The sequence below is a fragment of the Oncorhynchus tshawytscha genome, linkage group LG13 (genome assembly GCF_018296145.1).
Source record: "Oncorhynchus tshawytscha isolate Ot180627B linkage group LG13, Otsh_v2.0, whole genome shotgun sequence".
In the NCBI taxonomy this organism is placed as follows: Eukaryota; Metazoa; Chordata; class Actinopteri; order Salmoniformes; family Salmonidae; genus Oncorhynchus; species Oncorhynchus tshawytscha.
In genome coordinates this window covers 90,448,945-90,461,905 of record NC_056441.1, presented here as the reverse complement: position 1 = coordinate 90,461,905, position 12,961 = coordinate 90,448,945, and positions in this window count along the sequence as shown.

Below are 12,961 nucleotides of genomic sequence, written 5' to 3'. Positions count from 1 at the left end.
CAGTCCAATGTGGTATCAGCATGATAATGACAGTCCAATGAGGTATCAGCATGATAATTCCAGTCCAATGAGGTATCAGCATGAAAATGACAGTCCAATGAGGTATCAGCATGATAATGACAGTCCAATGAGTTATTAGCACGATAATGACAGTCCAATGAGGTATCCGCATGATAATGACAGTCCAATGCGGTATCAGCATGATAATGACAGTCCAATGCGGTATCAGCATGATAATGACAGTCCAATAAGGTATCAGCATGATAATGACAGTCCTATAAGGTATCAGCATGATAATGACAGTCCAATGAGGTATCAGCAGGATAATGACAGTCCAATTAGTTATCCGCATGATAATGACAGTCCAATGAGGTATCAGCAGGATAATGACAGTCCAATTAGGTATCCGCATGATAATGACAGTCCAATAAGGTGTCAGCATGATAATGACAGGGCAATGAGGTATCAGCACGATAATGACAGTCCAATGAGGTATCCGCATGATAATGACAGTCCAATGAGGTATCAGCATGATAATGGCAGTCCAATGAGGTACCAGTATGATAATGACAGTCCAATGAGGTATCAGCACGATAATGACAGTCCAATGAGGTATCCGCATGATAATGACAGTCCAATGAGGTATCAGCATGATAATGGCAGTCCAATGAGGTTTCAGCATGATAATGACAGTCCAATGAGGTATCAGCATGATAATGACAGTCCAATGAGGTATCAGCATGATAATGACAGTCCAATTAGGTATCCGCATGATAATGACAGTCCAATATGGTATCAGCATGATAATGACAGGCCAATGAGGTATCAGCACGATAATGACAGTCCAATGAGGTATCCGCATGATAATGACAGTCCAATGAGGTATCCGCATGATAATGACAGTCCAATAAGGTATCAGCATGATAATGGCAGTCCAATGAGGTATCAGCATGATAATAACAGTCCAATGAGGTATCAGCACGATAATGACAGTCCAATGAGGTATCAGCATGATAATGGCAGTCCAATGAGGTATCAGCATGATATAACAGTCCAATGAGGTATCAGCACGATAATGACAGTCCAATGAGGTATCAGCACGATAATGACAGTCCAATGAGGTATCAGCATGATAATGACAGTCCAATGAGGTATCCGCATGATAATGACAGTCCAATATGGTATCAGCATGATAATGACAGGCCAATGAGGTATCAGCACGATAATGACAGTCCAATGAGGTATCCGCATGATAATGACAGTCCAATGAGGTATCAGCATGATAATGACAGTCCAATGAGGTATCGGCACGATAATGACAGTCCAATGAGGTATCCGCATGATAATGACAGTCCAATAAGGTATCAGCATGATAATGGCAGTCCAATGAGGTACCAGTATGATAATGACAGTCCAATGAGGTATCAGCACGATAATGACAGTCCAATGAGGTATCAGCATGATAATGACAGTCCAATGAGGTATCCGCATGATAATGACAGTCCAATGAGGTATCAGCATGATAATGACAGTCCAATGAGGTATCAGCACGATAATGACAGTCCAATGAGGTATCCGCATGATAATGACAGTCCAATGAGGTATCATCATGATATAACAGTCCAATGAGGTATCAGCACAATAATGACAGTCCAATGTGGTATCAGCACGATAATGACAGTCCAATGAGGTATCCGCATGATATAACAGTCCAATGAGGTATCAGCACAATAATGACAGTCCAATGTGGTATCAGCACGATAATGACAGTCCAATGAGGTATCAGCATGATATTGACAGTCTAATAAGTTATGTGTTCACAGTGTTTGTGGTTATGAGGACACTGGAGAGGGAGGAACAACGCTGTTACCAAAAATAGGAGGAGGAAGAGAACAGATGTTCATGTGTTGTGTCTGAAATGTCACCCTATCCCTTATGTAGTGCACTACTTTTGACCAGAACCCTATGGGACCCTATCCCTTATGTAGTGCACTACTTTTGACCAGAACCCTATGGGACCCTATCCCCTATGTAGTACACTACTTTTGACCGGCGCCTATCGGAATAGGCTGCCATTGTGGATTCAGACTCTTGTCTGTGGCCTGGAAACGACAGTTAGGACTTTGCTTCCGCAAACAAACTGAGAAACTTCCCTAACATCTGCACTTGTGGTTTCTGTGCTGTGTATCTTCGTCTTCTTTAGTCTGTGCTTATGTACCTTCTAAAAACACACTATTCTTCTTCTTTAGTCTGTGCTTATGTACCTTCTAAAAACACACTATTCTTCTTCTTTAGTCTGTGCTTATGTACCTTCTAAAAACACACTATTCTTCTTCTTTAGTCTGTTCCACCAACAATCCTTAGTCTGTTCCACCAACAATCCTTAGTCTGTTCCACCCCCACCAACAACCCTTAGTCTGTTCCACCAACACCAACAACCCTTTCCAGTCTGTTCCACCCCCACCAACAACCCTTAGTCTGTTCCACCCCCCACCAACAACCCTTAGTCTGTTCCACCAACACCAACAACCCTTAGTCTGTTCCACCCCCACCAACAATCCTTAGTCTGTTCCACCAACAACCCTTAGTCTGTTTCACCCCCACCAACAACCCTTAGTCTGTTCCACCAACACCAACAACCCTTAGTCTGTTCCACCCCCCCACCAACAACCCTTAGTCTGTTCCACCAACAATCCTTAGTCTGTTCCACCCTCACCAACAACCCTTAGTCTGTTCCACCAACAATCCTTTGTCTCTGTTCCACCCTCACCAACAACCCTTAGTCTGTTCCACCAACAATCCTTAGTCTGTTCCACCCCCACCAACAACCCTTAGTCTGTTCCACCAACAATCCTTAGTCTGTTTCACCCCCACCAACAATCCTTAGTCTGTTCCACCAACAATCCTTTGTCTCTGTTCCACCCTCACCAACAACCCTTAGTCTGTTCCACCAACAATCCTTAGTCTGTTCCACCCCCACCAACAACCCTTAGTCTGTTCCACCCCCACCAACAACCCTTAGTCTGTTCCACCCCCACCAACAACCCTTAGTCTGTTCCACCCCCACCAACAACCCTTAGTCTGTTCCACCCCCACCAACAACCCTTAGTCTGTTCCACCCCCCCTTACCAACAACCCTTAGTCTGTTCCACCCCCACCAACAACCCTTAGTCTGTTCCACCCCCACCAACAACCCTTAGTCTGTTCCACCCCCACCAACAATCCTTAGTCTGTTCCACCCTCACCAACAACCCTTAGTCTGTTCCACCAACAATCCTTTGTCTCTGTTTCACCCTCACCAACAGTCCTTTGTCTCTGTTTCACCCCCACCAACAACCTGCTAAAATATAAGTGGCAAAATAATGTAAGCTTTATTTGGAATGCAATGCAGCGTCAGTAAATCTGAATAGACAAATGATGAATGGTTCACTACTATTGTTGATGGCTATAACATACCAGCAGTACAATCCACAGGTGGTCTATGGCCAAGCCTCCCTGGTTATTATAACATGAGTTGTTATGGCCAAGCCTCCCTGGTTTTAACATGAGTTATTATGGCCAAGCCTCCCTGGTTTTAACATGAGTTATTATGGCCAAGCCTCCCTGGTTTTAACATGAGTTATTATGGCCAAGCCTCCCTGGTTTTAACATGAGTTATTATGGCCAAGCCTCCCTGGTTATAACATGAGTTATTATGGCCAAGCCTCCCTGGTTTGACCATATTCACAAGGACAGCTAAAGGTTGTAGTCAGTGGGTGAGTCGGTGAGTCGGTCAGGGCGGTGAGTTGATCAGAGAGGTGAGTTGGTGAGTCGGTCAGTTGATCAGAGAGGTGAGTGGGTGAGTCGGTCAGGGCGATTAGTGAGTGAGTCGGTCAGAGCGGTGAGTTGATCAGAGCGGTGAGTGGGTGAGTCGGTCAGGGCGATTAGTGAGTGAGTCGGTCAGAGCAGTGAGTTGATCAGAGCGGTGAGTGGGTGAGTCGGTCAGGGCGGTGAGTGGGTCAGGGCAGTGAGTCAGTAAGGGCGGTGAGTCGGTCAGGACTGTGAGTCGGTCAGGGCGGTCAGTGGGTTGTAGTCAGTGGGTGAGTCGGTCAGGACGGTGAGTCGGTCAGGACGGTCAGTCGGTCAGGACTGTGAGTCGGTCAGGACTATGAGTGGGTCAGGACGGTGAGTGGGTCAGGACGGTGAGTGGGTTAGGACTGTGAGTCGGCCAGGGCGGTGAGTCGGTCAGGACTGTGAGTCGGTCAGGACTGTGAGTCGGTCAGGACGGTGAATCGGTCAGGACGGTGAGTGGGTCAGGACGGTGAGTCGGTCAGGACAGTGAAAGGGTGATTTGGTCAGGACTGTGAGTCGGTCAGGACAGTGAGTGGGTGATTTGGTCAGCAGCTTAAGCCCCACCCTCTTCAACACATATATATATATATCAACGAATTGGCGCGGGCACTAGAAAAGTCTGCAGCACCCGGCCTCACCCTACTAGAATCCGAAGTCAAATGTCTACTGTTTGCTGATGATCTGGTGCTTCTGTCACCAACCAAGGAGGGCCTACAGCAGCACCTAGATCTTATGCACAGATTCTGTCAGACCTGGGCCCTGACAGTAAATCTCAGTAAGACCAAAATAATGGTTTTCCAAAAAAGGTCCAGTCACCAGGACCACAAATACAAATTCCATCTAGACACTGTTGCCCTAGAGCACACAAAAAACTATACATACCTTGGCCTAAACATCAGCACCACAGGTAACTTCCACAAAGCTGTGAACGATCTGAGAGATAAGGCAAGAAGGGCATTCCATGCCATCAAAAGGAACATAAATTTCAACATACCAATTAGTATTTGGCTAAAAATACTTGAATCAGTCATAGAGCCCATTGCCCTTTATGGTTGTAAGGTCTGGGGTCCGCTCACCAACCAAGACTTCACAAAATGGGACAAACACCCAAATTGAGACTCTGCATGCAGAATTCTGCGAAAATATCCTCACTGTACAACGTAAATCACCAAATAATGCAGAGCAGAATTAGGCCGATACCCTCTAATTATCAAAATCCAGAAAAGAGCCGTTAAATTCTACAACCACCCAAGTCCCCTAAGCAAGCTGGTCCTGGACAACAGCGCAATGAGACCCAACCAAATCACAAGAAAGCAAAAAGATAATTACTTAACACATTGGAAAGAATTTACAAAAAAACAGAGCAAACTAGAATGCTATTTGGCCCTACACAGAAAGTACACAGCGGCAGAATACCTGTCCACTGTGACTGACCCAAACTTAAGGAAAGCCTTGACTATGTACAGACTCAGTGAGCATAGCCTTGCTATTGAGAAAGGCCGCCGTAGGCAGACATGGCTCTCAAGAGAAGACAGGCTATGTGCTCACTGCCCACAAAATGAGGTGGAAACTGAGCTGCACTTCCTAACCTCCTGCCCAATGTATGACCATATTAGAGAGACATATTTCCCTGAGATTACACAGATCCACAAAGAATTTGAAAACAAATCCAATTTTGAAAACTCCCATATCTACTGGGTGAAATCACAGCAGCAAGATTTGTGACCTGTTGCCACGAGAAAAGGGCAACCAGTGAAGAACAAACACCATTGTAAATACAACCCATATTTATGCTTATTTATTTTCCCTTGTGTTCTTTAACCATTTGTACATTGTTACAACACTATATATATATATATAAATATAGATATATATATATGACATTTGTAATGTCTTTATTGTTTTGAAACTTCTGTAGGTGTAATGTTTACTGTTAATTTTGATTGTTTTTTTCACTTTTGTATATTATCTACCTCACTTGCTTTGGCAATGTTAACACATGTTTCCCATGCCAATAAAGCCCCTTGAATTTAATTGAATTGAGAGAGACAGAGAGGGAGAGCGAGATGGAGAGAGAGAGAGAGAGAGAGACAGAGAGGGAGAGCAAGATGGGGAGAGAGACAGAGAGAGAGACAGAGAGAGATGGAGAGAGAGAGAGAGAGAGACAGAGAGGGAGAGCAAGATGGGGAGAGAGACAGAGAGAGAGACAGAGAGAGATGGAGAGAGAGAGAGAGGAGAGAGAGGAGAGAGAGAGACAGAGAGGGAGAGAGAGATGGGGAGACAGAGAGAGAGCAGAGGAGAGAGAGAGAGAGACAGAGAGAGATGGAGAGAGACAGAGAGAGATGGAGAGATAGAGACAGAGAGGGAGAGCGAGATGAGAGAGACAGAGAGAGAGACAGAGAGAGACAGAGAGAGAGACAGAGAGAGAGACAGAGAGGGAGAGCGAGATGGGGAGAGAGACAGAGAGGGAGAGCTAGAGAGACAGAGAGAGAGAGAGAGAGAGACAGAGAGACAGAGAGAGATGGAGAGAGACAGAGAGAGATGGAGAGAGAGAGACAGAGAGGGAGAGCGAGATGGGGAGAGAGACAGAGAGAGAGACAGAGAGGGAGAGCGAGAGACAGAGAGAGAGACAAAGAGACAGAGAGAGATGGAGAGATAGAGACAGAGAGGGAGAGCGAGAGAGACAGTAATTGGTTGGCTGGCAAAAAGGAATGACCAGTAAAATCCAGCTAATAGTGTGGGAGACAGAACATTGTGTTAAGTCATCACTCTGGCAGGAAGTTATTAGACAAACAAGAGCCACAAGGGCTGGTAAACAACAGCCTCACTCTGTCTTCAACGAATCGAAAGCACCCCCGGGCTAATAACACTGGGTTAGCACTGGAATGGGCTGACGATGGAGTGTGTGAACGTGTGTGGACGCGTGTGTGTGTGTGTGTGTGTGTGTGTGTGTGTGTGTGCGTGTGTGTGTGTGTGTGTGACGAATAACATAACTGACCCAACCAGTCACTGAGGGTAGGAAACATTAGGAACACTTTCCTAATATTGAGTTGCATAGACTCTACAAGGTGTGGAAAGCGTTCCACAGGGATGCTGGCCCATGTTGACTCCAATGCTTCCCACAGTTGTGTCAAGTTGGCTGGATGTTCTTTGGGTGGTGGACCATTCTGGATACACACGGGAAACGGTTGAGTGTGAAAAATCCAGCAGCGTTGCAGTTCTTGACACAAACCGGTGCGCCTGGCACCACCTACCATACCCTGTTCAAAGGCACTTAAATATTTTGTCTTGCCCGTTCACCCTCTGAACGACACACAGACACAATCCATGTCTCAATTGTCTCAAGGCATAAAAATCATTCTCTAACCTTGAATCCCATGAATCTACACTGATTGAAGTGGATTTAACAAGTGACATCAATAAGGGATCGTAGCTTTACCTGGATCCACCTGGATCCACCTGGATCCACCTGGATTCACCTGGATCCATCCTCCTCCGTCCTCCTTCTCCTCCTCCTCCTTCCTTCTCCTCCTTCCTCCTCCTCCTCCTCCTCCTCCTCCTCCTCCTCCTCCTCCTCCTCCTCCTCCTGCTCCTCCTTCTCCTCCTTCTCCTCTTCCTCCTCCTTCCTCCTCCTCCTCCTCCTCCTCCTCCTCCTCCTTCCTCCTCCTCCCTCCTCCTCCTCCTCCTCCTTCCTCCTCCTTCTCCTCCTCCTCCTTCCTCCTCCTTCTCCTCCTCCTCCTTCCTCCTCCTTCTCCTCCCTCCTCCTACCCAAACCAGTTATTTCACCACATCAGCATAGCTCTGTATAACTGATCTGGAACAGAACAGAAAGTAACAACATTCAGTCAGTCCCTTATAACAATTCAAGGCCAAAGTCGCCATTTCAATCATGCCAACTCCTCGTTGTCATGCCAAACACATTTTTGGCTCCCCCTCGGGCTCGCGCGGTGGAGGAAATCTTCTTGGGCTATACTTTATTAATAACTTTATTAATTAATTAATTAATTACTCAGCCTTGTCTCAGGGTAGTAGGTTGGTGGTCTGTTGATATCCCTCTAGTGGTGTGGGGGCTTTGCTTTCGCATAAGTTGGTTGTGGTTATATCTTGCCCTGTCCGGGGGTATCATTGCACCGGGCCACAGTGTCCCCTGACCCACCCCTGTCTCAGTCTCCAGTATCTATGCTGCTATAGTCTATGTGCCGGGGGGGTAGGGTCAGTCTGTTATATCTGGTGTAATTCTCCTGTCTCCTTAGTCCTGTGTGAATTTAAGTATGCTCCCTCTAATTCTTCCTCTCTCGGAGGACCTGAGCCCTAGGAACATGCCTCAGGACTACCAGGCCTGATGACTCCTGGCTGTTCCCAGTCCACCTGGTCGTGCTGCTGCTCCAGTTTCAACTGTTCTGCCTGCTGCTATGGAACCCTGACCTGTTCACCGGACATGCTACCTTGTCCCGGAGCTGCTGTTTTCGACTCTATGTCCCTACCGCACCTGCTGTCTCTAACTCTGAATGATCGGCTATGAAAAGCCAACTGACATTTACTCCTGAGGTGCTCACCTGTTGCACCCGCTACAACCACTGTGATTATTATTTGACCCTGCTGGTCATCTATGAACCTTTAAACATCTTGAAGAACAATCTGGCCTTAAATGGCCACCTACTGTTATAGTCTCCACCCTGCACAGCCAGAAGAGGACTGGCCACCCCTCAGAGGAACTTAAATACATTTGATTGACAATGACAGTATTGGAGTTGAAAAGAGCCCAATCATATCTGGGTCCAAACCAGGGCCAGCATGTCTGCCACACAGGTGTTTTCCGGACCAAGGAAGAATTACCTGGTCAGCGAAAACTAGTGCTGTAGTTAAAGCACAATTATCACCACAGTCCTCCCCACAGTCCTCCCACAGTCCTCACCACAGTCCTCCCACAGTCCTCCCTACAGTCCTCCCCACAGTCCTCACCACAATCCTCACCACAGTCCTCCCTACAGTCCTCCCCACAGTCTTCACCACAATCCTCACCACAGTCCTCACCACAGTCCTCCCCACAGTCCTCCCCACAGTCCTCCCCATGCAAGCAGAAAGATGTAGTTTTTATGGACATGCTCATTGGCTTGTTGACATTGGTAGTCATTATTTCTGGACATACTATACTGTGCTTACAGCAACTGTGAAATTACAACATCCCTGATAAAGACAAAGTGAAAGTATGAGTGAACAACCTCATATCATGTCTGAACAAAGTTCTTCATTTACTGGAAATACCCAGATAGGAGGCTGGTCATGGAGAGAGTGTGTGTGTGTGTGTGTGTGTGTGTGTGTGTGTGTGTGTGTGTTCTGGGGAGTGGAACGTACCTTAAGTCAGATATGGTTGAAGGGTCTGATAGCAGATAACAACATCTGACACTTGGTAATTAACAGAGAGAGAGAGAGGGGTGTGGAGAGAGACAGGAGAGATAGGGATGAGAGAGAGAGAGCGAGAGAGAGAGAGAGAGAGAGAGAGAGAGAGGGGGGGAGAGACAGAGAGAGAGAGAGAGAGAGAGAGAGGGGGAGAGAGAGAGAGAGAGAGAGAGAGATAGAGCGAGAGAGAGAGAGAGAGAGAGAGAGAGAGAGGAGAGAGAGAGAGAGAGAGAGAGAGAGAGAGAGAGAGAGAGAGAGAGAGAGAGAGAGAGAGAGAGAGAGAGACAGAGAGAGAGAGAGAGAGAGAGAGAGAGAGAGAGAGACAGAGAGAGAGAGAGAGAGAGAGGGGAGAGAGAGAGAGAGAGAGAGAGGGAGGAGAGAGAGAGAGAGAGAGAGAGGGGGAGAGAGAGACAGAGACAGAGAGAGAGAGAGAGGGGGAGAGAGAGAGAGAGAGAGAGAGGGGGAGAGAGAGAGAGAGACAGAGAGAGAGAGAGAGAGAGAGAGAGAGAGAGAGAGGGACAGAGACAGAGAGAGACAGAGAGAGAGAGAGAGAGGGGGAGATGGAGGCCGACATGTCTTTCCACTGAATCCCCGGAGCGAGATAAAAACTAGAGAATTCTCTGTTTACTTTTAAAGGAGTCAAGGGGTGTCACGAGTCAAGGGCTCCCAGCCTGTTATCAGTGTGTGTGTGTGTGTGTGTGTGTGTGTACGAGCGAGCGTGTGGTTGGGACAACACACAGAGAGGACGACAACATGTGAGTAATTAAAGGCATGCAACAGTGAGGTGTTGGGTTGACTGACTAACTTATACAGTGAGGTGTTGGGTTGACTGACAGTGACTTATACAGTGAGGTGTTGGGTTGACTGACAGTGACTTATACAGTGAGGTGTTGGGTTGACTGACTACCTTATACAGTGAGGTGTTGGGTTGACTGACGGTGACTTATACAGTGAGGTGTTGGGTTGACTGACAGTGACTTATACAGTGAGGTGTTGGGTTGACTGTCAGTGGCTTATACAGTGAGGTGTTGGGTTGACTGACACTGACTTATACAGTGAGGTGTTGGGTTGACTGACTACCTTATACAGTGAGGTGTTGGGTTGACTGACAGTGACTTATACAGTGAGGTGTTGGGTTGACTGTCAGTGACTTATACAGTGAGGTGTTGGGTTGACTGACAGTGACTTATACAGTGAGGTGTTGGGTTGACTGTCAGTGACTTATACAGTGAGGTGTTGGATTGACTGACAGTGACTTATACAGTGAGGTGTTGGGTTGACTGACACTAACTTATACAGTGAGGTGTTGGGTTGACTGTCAGTGACTTATACAGTGAGGTGTTGGGTTGACTGACAGTGACTTATACAGTGAGGTGTTGGGTTGACTGACAGTGACTTATACAGTGAGGTGTTGGGTTGACTGACACTAACTTATACAGTGAGGTGTTGGGTTGACTGACAGTGACTTATACAGTGAGGTGTTGGGTTGACTGACTACCTTATACAGTGAGGTGTTGGGTTGACTGACGGTGACTTATACAGTGAGGTGTTGGGTTGACTGGCAGTGACTTATACAGTGAGGTGTTGGGTTGACTGACAGTGACTTATACAGTGAGGTGCTGGGTTGACTGTCAGTGACTCATACAGTGAGGTGTTGGGTTGACTGACAGTGACTTATACAGTGAGGTGTTGGGTTGACTGACAGTGACTTATACAGTGAGGTGTTGGGTTGACTGTCAGTGACTTATACAGTGAGGTGTTGGGTTGACTGACAGTGACTTATACAGTGAGGTGTTGGGTTGACTGACAGTGACTTATACAGTGAGGTGTTGGGTTGACTGACAGTGACTTATACAGTGAGGTGTTGGGTTGACTGACGGTGACTTATACAGTGAGGTGTTGGGTTGACTGAGTGACTTATACAGTGAGGTGTTGGGTTGACTGACAGTGACTTATACAGTGAGGTGTTGGGTTGACTGACAGTGACTTATACAGTGAGGTGTTGGGTTGACTGACAGTGACTTATACAGTGAGGTGTTGGGTTGACTGACAGTGACTTATACAGTGAGGTGTTGGGTTGACTGACTAACTTATACAGTGAGGTGTTGGGTTGACTGACGGTGACTTATACAGTGAGGTGTTGGGTTGACTGACAGTGACTTATACAGTGAGGTGTTGGGTTGACTGACAGTGACTTATACAGTGAGGTGTTGGGTTGACTGACAGTGACTTATACAGTGAGGTGTTGGGTTGACTGACAGTGACTTATACAGTGAGGTGTTGGGTTGACTGACGGTGACTTATACAGTGAGGTGTTGGGTTGACTGACAGTGACTTATACAGTGAGGTGTTGGGTTGACTGTCAGTGGCTTATACAGTGAGGTGTTGGGTTGACTGACACTAACTTATACAGTGAGGTGTTGGGTTGACTGACTACCTTATACAGTGAGGTGTTGGGTTGACTGACAGTGACTTATACAGTGAGGTGTTGGGTTGACTGTCAGTGACTTATACAGTGAGGTGTTGGGTTGACTGACAGTGACTTATACAGTGAGGTGTTGGGTTGACTGTCAGTGACTTATACAGTGAGGTGTTGGGTTGACTGACAGTGACTTATACAGTGAGGTGTTGGGTTGACTGACAGTGACTTATACAGTGAGGTGTTGGGTTGACTGACACTAACTTATACAGTGAGGTGTTGGGTTGACTGACAGTGACTTATACAGTGAGGTGTTGGGTTGACTGACTACCTTATACAGTGAGGTGTTGGGTTGACTGACGGTGACTTATACAGTGAGGTGTTGGGTTGACTGGCAGTGACTTATACAGTGAGGTGTTGGGTTGACTGACAGTGACTTATACAGTGAGGTGCTGGGTTGACTGTCAGTGACTCATACAGTGAGGTGTTGGGTTGACTGACAGTGACTTATACAGTGAGGTGTTGGGTTGACTGACAGTGACTTATACAGTGAGGTGTTGGGTTGACTGTCAGTGACTTATACAGTGAGGTGTTGGGTTGACTGACAGTGACTTATACAGTGAGGTGTTGGGTTGACTGACAGTGACTTATACAGTGAGGTGTTGGGTTGACTGACAGTGACTTATACAGTGAGGTGTTGGGTTGACTGACGGTGACTTATACAGTGAGGTGTTGGGTTGACTGACGGTGACTTATACAGTGAGGTGTTGGGTTGACTGACAGTGAGTTATACAGTGAGGTGTTGGGTTGACTGACAGTGACTTATACAGTGAGGTGTTGGGTTGACTGACAGTGACTTATACAGTGAGGTGTTGGGTTGACTGACAGTGACTTATACAGTGAGGTGTTGGGTTGACTGACTAACTTATACAGTGAGGTGTTGGGTTGACTGACGGTGACTTATACAGTGAGGTGTTGGGTTGACTGACAGTGACTTATACAGTGAGGTGTTGGGTTGACTGGCAGTGACTTATACAGTGAGGTGTTGGGTTGACTGACAGTGACTTATACAGTGAGGTGTTGGGTTGACTGACAGTGACTTATACAGTGAGGTGTTGGGTTGACTGACAGTGACTTATACAGTGAGGTGTTGGGTTGACTGTCAGTGACTTATACAGTGAGGTGTTGGGTTGACTGACAGTGACTTATACAGTGAGGTGTTGGGTTGACTGACAGTGACTTATACAGTGAGGTGTTGGGTTGACTGACAGTGACTTATACAGTGTCCAACATGGCACCCTATTCCCTACA